Raw genomic sequence first — 9,500 nt, 5'->3', positions numbered from 1 at the left:
CAAACAACAAAAAACAAGCCAATGTGAATCCTTATTTTGTCACTTGTTTGTTCTTGTAATGAGTGGCCAGGGTGCACATATTTGATGTTTGACCTCTGACAACTTAAGCCTCGCCCTCCCTTTCCCCTGGGCCTTCTGACCTGGACAGGCTGATGAGAAAGCCTGGAGGCTCCTGCACTGTGGGCTGCTGTTTGCTGGGCAGCTCCTCCTGGGCACTGTGCTGCCCTGTGTTACACTGTTGACCCCACCAAGCCTGGGTTCTGTGTACAGAGGTCTGTGAGTTGGCAGTTTCTGTAACTCCTTGTCCTTTGGGAGCAGGAGGATGAGAATGGGCCCTCATCACAGGGGTCCTGGGTCGATGTCTTGGCTGGAATCTATCTGTGTCTAGAGTGAAGCTGTGACTGAGGCTGGGTTTGTCCCAACATTAGGGGGGAGTCTGGAGGGGGCAAAAGCATGATTATACCCTGTGCCTGAGGTCAGCGCTTCAGATGGTCACTCCTTAAAGAGCAGTTATTTCAGAGAGAAAGAGAAGAGACAGGAGAAAGGGCAGCTTGTTGGCTGTGGGTAGGCTATTTTGGGAAGGTGCCACCAATATGAACAAATGAGGTAAAAATTACAATAAACAGTAATATCACATAAGTATTTGTACAGAGTTATGGAACCATACTGACATTTTTCTAGGTATCTCCAAAACTTTTGGATAACTAGATTCAAATGGGTTTTTTTGAGGCTTTGCCATCTTCAATACAATATGTTGCTTTTGGTTTTCACATCGCTTTTTAATTAATATTCAAATCAAAATTATTTAAATAAGTAATGGCATCATTCAGTCAACTGACCTCAGGAGTGAACCCTAATAAAGACACTGACCTTGTATTTGATATTTGACTCTCCATCAGCTGTAGGTTCCCGCTCACCCTGTCTGGCCCACAATGGTAAACAAGTTTTGAAGGTTGACAGGGGGCCCTTTTCTTTCTGTGTCTGCAGACAGGAGGCTCAGACCATTAAACCTGCAGCCTCTATGCCTGCACACCTTAAACAGCAAACCCATGGACCTTTGCAGAAGCCACCTTCCCCTTGCCCTACTCTCCTTAGAAAGTAACCCTGAGTAATAAACATTTCATTAACAAGATGCGTGTGGCAACACAGTCTTGCTGTCTGGTCTCATTAAGGTCGGGTATTAATCCTGCCCCCACAAGGGCATTGATAAAACACAAGGCAACCCCCAGAAAATGGCTTTCAGGTGAAGCACAGGATGTCGGTGTAGGGAATGTTTAGAAGGTGAGGATAAGAAATCCAAGTGCAGAGACCCTGTATGATAATATTTTCAGATGCACTGGTTAGAAATGAAAAGGTAGGCCAGCCACGTGGCAGTGATTAAATTCCTGTGCTCCCCTTCGGCAGCCCAGGGTTTCCTGGTTCAGATCCTGGGCGCGGACCTAGCACTGCTCATGAAGCCATGCTGAGGCAGCATCCCACATAGCACAGCCAGAAGGACCTACAACTAGAATATACAACTATGTACTGGGGGGCTTTAAAGAGGAGAAGAAGAAGAGAAAGAAAAAAAGAGAAAAAAACTGAAAAACTTTGAAACTACACGCATGAGCTCCAGCAGGACAATCAATAATTGAAAATGGGCTACTCACAAGGGAAAATGCAGAGCGACAGAGTGAATGATGGTTTCTGTTTCAATAGGTAGTGAGTTGGAGTGATTGTTCACATCTTTGCAACAAGAAAACAATTGAACCACCTGAAAAGCAACACACCTTCTTAGATCCATCAGTGATTTGCGACTGCATGGTAACCAGTGCCCCAAAATGAGACACAGGTGCATGTAGAGAAATACCACTTACAGAGGAGAAATGACTGGAGCCAGCCACCTCTAGGAACACACAAACTATTAGAGATGGATTTGCCCAAGAGTGGACTAGCTTGAGAGTTAAAACCTGTGAGGACTCCAGTCTTAGAAAACTCCCCAATTTCATGAATTTTTCCTAAGGAGCCCAGGGAGGTTCTCACTGTGGAGACTGGAAAAGAAAGTCTCATTCTCCTTGCAGAAAATGGGGGAACATTATACACACAAAGCACTGTGTTCTCTGAGACTTAGGCCATCCCTCAAAGCAAACTCATTTGACAGACTCTCTCTGACTGGGAGAAAGGGCAGTCAGACAACTCCAGACTCCTCGGGTTTCCTCTCTGACAAAGGGGAGGAGTAAATGCTGAGAACCTGTTCTGAAGCTCCTGGGGCGGGGATTCTGTCCCGCCAAGAGATTACAGGTTTCATCATAACATAAGAGCGTATTTTCCACCTGATACCTTCCCACCTTATCATCAGGGATCTAGTATAAAAACCGTGGATTAAAATGGAGCTGTAAGACACAGACTCTACAGAAGACTGAGTTTCTAGGGATTCCCAAACACACTAGGGAAGAAAAACACAAGGACACTAGAGGATATGGAACCCCCTGACATGTACAGCCAAGGAAACATTAATGGTCTACGGCCTAGTCAAGAAATCATACAGCCTCGCACCAAAGGACTATTTACCTCTAATCGCATTGTGAATATTGACAAATACGTGGAAATTAAAACACTCCTGGACAACCACTGCGTCAGAGAAAGTCAAAACGGAATTTAAAAAATATCTTGAGGCAAAAATGAAAACAACTCAGGAAAACTGGTGGGACGCAGCATAAGTAGTAGTAAAGTGGAAGTTTATAGCAATAAACACATATTAAGGAAGAAAGGTAGCAAAATAACCTAATATTATACCTCAAGAACCTAGAAAAAGAACAACAAACTATACCTTAAATTAGCAAAGTTAGGAAATAATAAAGGTGAGAGCAGAAATAGAGAGAATATAGGAAAACAGAAGAATTTAAAAACTGTCAGTGTTTTGAAATGAAAAACACCATTGACAAGCCCTTAACTGACTATGAAAAGCAGAGAGAAGAATCTCTCTGTATATATCAAGTATATAAAGTCAGAAGTGAAAGAGGACATATTAAAACAGATGCCTCAAAACTGAAAAGAATCAAAAGGGACTATTATGAACATGTATATGTGAACAAATTTGATGACCTAGCAGAAATTGGATAAATTCCTAGAAACATACAACCCCCCAAGGAAGAATTGAAAAATAGTCTGAACAGACCAATAATGAATCCAAAGAATTAATACCAATCCTTCTTAACCTCTTCCAAAAACTAGAAGGAATGCTTACATACTCATTTTTTGAGGCCAGCATCTCCCTGATGCCAAAGACAGACAAAAACATGCGAAGAGGAGAAAACTACAAGCCAATATCTCTGTTTCAACTTGGCCACAGTGCCCAAATATTTAGTCAAACATCCTACTGGGTATTTCTGGTAACTTTCTCATGAGATTACCGTTTCAATGAGTGGAGGTTAAGTAAACGAGATTAAGCTCCATAATGTGGATGCACCTCTTCCAATCAATTGTTCTTAGAACAAAAACTGACCTTCCCTGAACAAGAAGGATTCTGCCACTAGAGTGTCTTTGACTTGGACTACAGTTCTTTCCTAGGGTTTCCAACCTGCCCATCTTGATTGCAGATTTCTAACTTATCCCATCTCCTTAATCACATGAGCCACGTCCTTAAAGAAACAAATAAAAGTGTGATGGCAGCATTATGGCACCGTGAGATGCTCCCTTTGTCTCTCCCTTTCAATCTATAACTAGTAAGACATTTGTAACTCAACAGACTTTCCTCTGCTTAACAACCAGGATGCTGGAGAGGTCCACACATCTGTACATTTGAAGCTGGTTTGATTGGAACACACAGAGGAGGCAGAACTGGGGTAACAGCAGAGGTGGTGCCCACAACCTCAGCCCCCTGGGCACAGTGGGAGACACAGGGCCCATGATCCCAGACCCCCAGGCAGTGGTGGTATCAACACCCCCACAGAACCAGGTAGCAGCACTGGAGGTGGTGCATGTAATTTTGATTCCCCTGCTGCTGTGACACCCCCGGCCACAGAGAATTGTGCACAAGCAGTGGTAGGCTCATAACCCCAGCCCCCCCACCCACAGCTGGTCTTTGACCCACCTCCAGGTCTTTGCATGTTGTTGCAAATGGGATGAATTTGTCTTTTTTTTCTGGCTGAGTAGTATTCCATTGGATGTGTGTGTGTATATATATATATATATATATATACACATCTTCTTTATCCAGTCATCAGTTGTGAATAGTGTTGCAATGAACATAGGGGTACATATGTTACTTTGGATTGTTGGTTTCAAGTCGTTTGGGTAGATACCCAGTAGTGGGATAGCTGGGTCATATGGTAGCTCTATTTTTAGTGTTTTGAGGAATCTCCATACTGTTTTCCATAGTGGCTGCACCAGTTTGCACTCCCACCAGCAGTGGATGAGGGTTCCCTTCTCTCCACAACCTCTCCAACATTTGTTGGTTTTAGTCTTAGTGATTACAGCCATTTTAACAGGCGTAAGCTGGTATCTTAGTGTAGTTTTGATTCACATCTCCCTGATGATTAGTGATGTTGGACATCGTTTCATATGTTTATTGGCCATCTGTATATCTTCTTTCGAAAAATGTCTGTTCATATCCTCTGCCCATGTTTTGATTGGGCTGTTTGTTTTTTTGTTGTTTGGTTGTGTGAGTTCCTTATATATTATGGAGATTAACCCCTTCTCGGATATATGATTTGCAAAAATTTTCTCCCTATTGGTGGGTTGTCTCTTTGTTTTGATCCTAGTTTCTTTGGCCTTGCAGATGCTCTTTGGTCTGATGAACTCCCACTTGTTTATTTTTTCTTTTGTTTCCCTTGTCTGAGAGGACATGGTATTTGAAAAGATCCTTTTAAGTCCGACATCAGAGTTTACTACCTATATTATCTTCCAGGATTTTTGTGGTTTCAGGACTTATCTTCAAGTCTTTGATCCATTTTGAGTTTATTTTTGTGTATGCGTGAGATAATGGTCTACTTTCATTCTTTCTCATGTGGCTGTTCAGTTTTCCCAATACCATTTATTGAAGAGACTGTCTTACCTCCCTTGTATGTTCTTAGCACTTTTGTTGAACATTAGCTGCCCACATATGTGCATGTATGTACCAGTTTTTTTATCCATTCATCCATTGATGGACTCTTGGGTTACTTTTACCTTTTGGCTATTGTAACTAATGCTCATATGAACATGAGTGGACATAAATCTGTTTGAGTCCCTGCTTTTAACTCTTTTGGGTACTTACCCATAAGTAGAATTGCGAGATCGGATGATAACTCAGCTCTTAATTTTTCAAGGGACTCCTATGTTGTTTTTCATGCCTGCAACATGATTTTATATTCCCAGCAATAGTGAACAAGGTTTCCAAAGGGTATTTTCACTGTCTTGATGATGTCCTTTGAAGCACAGACGTCATTAATTTGATAAAGTCCAAATTACCATTTCCCTCCATTTTTGTACTTCATATCGTAACTAACAATTCTTTGCCAAATCCAGTGTCAACTTTTTCCTATGATTTATTTGAACGTGATAGTTTTACTCTTAGGTTTGAGTCTTTGATTCTTCTTGGTAAATTATTTCATGTGGTGTGATATAAGTGTACGTCTCTTTCCTTTCATATGGCCATCCACTTCGCCCAGCACCAATTTATGAAAATACTCTTTCCCCATTCTTAGCACTTTTTTCAAAAATAAGTTGACCATAGATGTGTGGGTGTATTTCTTAAATCTTAATTTATTCCACAGATGTGTATGTCTATCCTTGTGTCAGTACCACACTTTTTTCTTTTAAAGGTTGATACCTGAGCTAACAACTGTTGCTAATCTTTTTTTTTTATTCTTCTCCCCAAAGCCCCCCAGTACATAGTTGTAGATTCTAGTTGTGAGTGCCTCTGGTTGTGCTATGTGGAATGCCGCCTCAGCGTGGCCTGATGAGCAGTGACATGTTCGCACCCAGGATCCGAAACAGGGAAACCCTGGGCTGCCGAAGCAGAGCGCGCGAACTTAACCACTCGGCCACAGGGCCAGCCCCAGTACCACACTATCTAGATGACCATTGCTTACTACAACGTTTTGAAATCAGGAAATGTAAGTCCACAAATTTGTTTTTCTTTTTCAAGTATGGCTTGGCTATTCTGACTCCCTGCAATTCTATATAAATTTATCAACCAACTTGACAGTTTCTATAAACCATCTGTTGGGATTATAAGTATCGTGTTGACTCTTCATTTTGGAAAACAGCGCTATTTAAACAATGTTAAGTCTTCTGATCCATGAAATTGGGATAGTTTCCAACTTATTGATACTTTTATTAATTTCTGTCAATCGCGATTATAGTTTTCATAGTATATATTTTGTACTTTTTTGTTAAATTTATTCCTAAGTATCTTATTACTTTTGATGCTATTATACATGCATTTGTTTTCTTAATTTCATCATCACCATTGTTCATTGCAAGTGTATAAAAATACAATTGTTTTCTTATATTTTGCTTTTGTATCCTACAACATTGGAGAACTCGATTAGAAGTTCTAATAGTTTTATTGTGGACTCAGAGTTCTCTGTATGCAACCATAGGGATGGAATAATTTTACCTTCTTCCCTTCTAGGTTCCTTAGGTAGTCTAATAATTAAATTGATGTAAGACAGATTAACAGGAATAAACAAAATAATTTCCTACATATGGAAAATTCATTAAAAAAAAAAGACTCAAATAAGTGACCAAATCAGGAAGCTTTTATACCTTTTAGACATAGAAACAATATATTTGGCAAAAATTAACTAGTCAGAGGGGTTTGAGCTAGTTATAGTAAGCGGTAAAAAAACCCCAAGGTTTGTTTATACAGCCTTCTCAGCCCTAAACTTCATGTCTCTGATGATAAGGTTGCCTTATACCCTCCTGGTTCAAAGAGGGTGCCTTTCACATGAGAGATTCATCTCATGCTTTCAGGGGGGCGAAGGAGGGTCAGAGTGTCCTTCCCGTGATGGCCATTTCTCAAGGATCTTTAATTCAAAATAATCAATAGCCCAGTGTGCCATATCTTGGAGTTACATATTCTGAAGCCTTACACAAGATAGCACATCTGGAGGTAGAGAGACTGTCACCTCTTCTAAACCAATCTGCATGCATTTTATTTCCTTTTCTTGTCTAATGGATCTGGATAGCATCTCCAGTACATTCCAGGATAAAAGTGGCAAGAGCAGCCGTCCTTCTTCTGCTCCTTATTATCGGGGGAAAGCATCCCAGCCTTTCATTGTTAAACATAATAATAGCTATGGGTTTTCCATAGATGATCACTATGAAGTAAGAAAATTTTCTTGTATTCATGGTCTGCTGAGTGTTTTACACATGAAAGGGTATTGATTTTTTCAGTTATTTTCCTTGAGACTATTGCAGTGAACTTGCCATTTTTGCTTTTTACTCTATTGACATCCTTCTTTATGTTAACAGATTTTGAGATGTTAACCTGACCTTTCATCCCTGGAATAAATCCACTTGCTCATTGTATATAATTCTTTTTGTATGTTGCTGGTTTAGGCTTCCTAGTATTTGTTGAAGTTTTTTGATCCATGTTCACAAAACAAATAAGGATGTAGTTTTTTCTGCAATACACTTCTTGGTTTTGGTATCAGAGTACTACTGGCTTCACAAAATGAGTGTGAAGTGTTGTCTCTAATCTATTTTTTAAGAGTTTGTAAAGAATCCATAATAAACCTTTTCTGAGTGTTTTGGAGAATTCTGAGTTGAAGCCATCTGGGCCCTGGCTTAAAGAGTATTTTTTCTTCTTTATTTGCTAATTCAACCACTTCACTTATTTTAGTGCTATTCAGATTTTCCATTTACTCTTGAGAGAGTTTCAGTAATTTTTTCTTTCAAGGAGTTTATCCAGTTCAATTGCCATACAATTGTTCATTGAATTCCTTTCAAATCTTTTTTATTTCCACAATGTCAGTAGTAATACCCTTTCTTCCTTATTATATTAATTTCAATCTTCCCCAATTTTCTGCAGCTCAAGATTTGTCAATTTGTTAATCTTATCATAGAATCCGCTTTTGATTTCATTAATTATCTCTGTGTTTTTTCTCTTCTTCATTTAATTAATTTATGCTCTAATTTTTATTATTTCCTTTTCTCCTTGCTTCGGTTTGGTACCCCATCTTTGCAAATTGTTAAGGTGAAAGGTTAGGTTATTGATTTGAGATCTCTCTTCTTTGTTAGTATAGGCATTGATGGCTATAAATCTTTTTCTATGTTCTATTTGAGATGCAGGCCATAGACTTTAACCTAATCCTTTCAGCATAACATAATGTCCCTCAATATCTCTAGTGATATTTTTTGTTTTAAAGTCTATTTGGCCAGACATTTGTATCATCTCTCCAGCTATCTTGTGGGGGCTGTTTACAGATGTATATTTCCTGTGCCTTTACTTTCAATCTACCTGTATCTTTGAAACTAAGTGCGCCTTTTGTACACAGCATCTATTTAGATCATGGTTTATGTTTTAAATCTGAGGTGGAAATCTATTCCTCCTTTTGGATAATGTAATCCATTCACATTTAGTATAACTGACATAGTTACAATAACACCTGCTGTTTTACTTTTTGTTTTCTACAATTCTCACATTCTTTTCAGGTTCTCTACTCCTCCTATCAAGGTTTCTATTGCAGTAAGTGAATATTTTCTAATGTAGCATTTTAATTTTTAAATGACTTTTTCACTACATTTTTGAATTTTTTTTAGGGGCTAGTCAACTGTTTAACATATACTTCTTAATAAGAATGAGCTTTGAATTTATCCTAGCTCAATTCCAGCAATACATGGAAACATTACTGATATACCTCTATTCCTTTTTGCCATTTTTGTCGTATTGTTAGGCAGATTATGTCTATTAATAGCATAACCAATAATATCTTGTTACACTAATGTCTTTACCATTTGCAGTCATTTCCTTGGCCCATACAGCTTTGCTCCCTCTATGACTTTTGTGCATTTAATGGCAAACATGTTATACATGCATTACATTTCTATATATTATAGTCCCAACAGCACTTTACATATAGTATTTTATACAATTCGTCTGATGTCAGATAAGAGAAGAAAGGAGAAAATGTGTATTCATTGTGTCTTTCTTAATTACAGAATAACTTATTCTGGTGTTTAGTTTCTCTGTATTAACATGAATTACCACCCTGGGTCACGTGCTTTAGGCCTGTAGAACTGCTGCAGTCATTCTTGCATGGCAGTTGCCTATCGATATATTATCTCAGTTTTGTTTCTCCAGGAAAAGTCTTCATTTCACCTTCAGTTTTAATAATGTAATTTTTATGAATATAGGATTGCTGGTTGACAGGCTTTTCCTTTGTGCACTTTGAATATGTTACCTGCTTTTTCCTTTCTGACCTTCCATTTTTCTGCTGAGATGTCACCTGTTAATTTTACTGGGGTTTCCTGTAAGAGTTGGGTCATTTTTTCAATTGCTGTTTTTTTCCCCGTGTATGGTTGCTACTTTTCTG

Source organism: Equus quagga, chromosome 14, assembly GCF_021613505.1.
Source record: "Equus quagga isolate Etosha38 chromosome 14, UCLA_HA_Equagga_1.0, whole genome shotgun sequence".
Taxonomy (NCBI): domain Eukaryota; kingdom Metazoa; phylum Chordata; class Mammalia; order Perissodactyla; family Equidae; genus Equus; species Equus quagga.
This window is presented reverse-complemented; position numbering follows the sequence as displayed.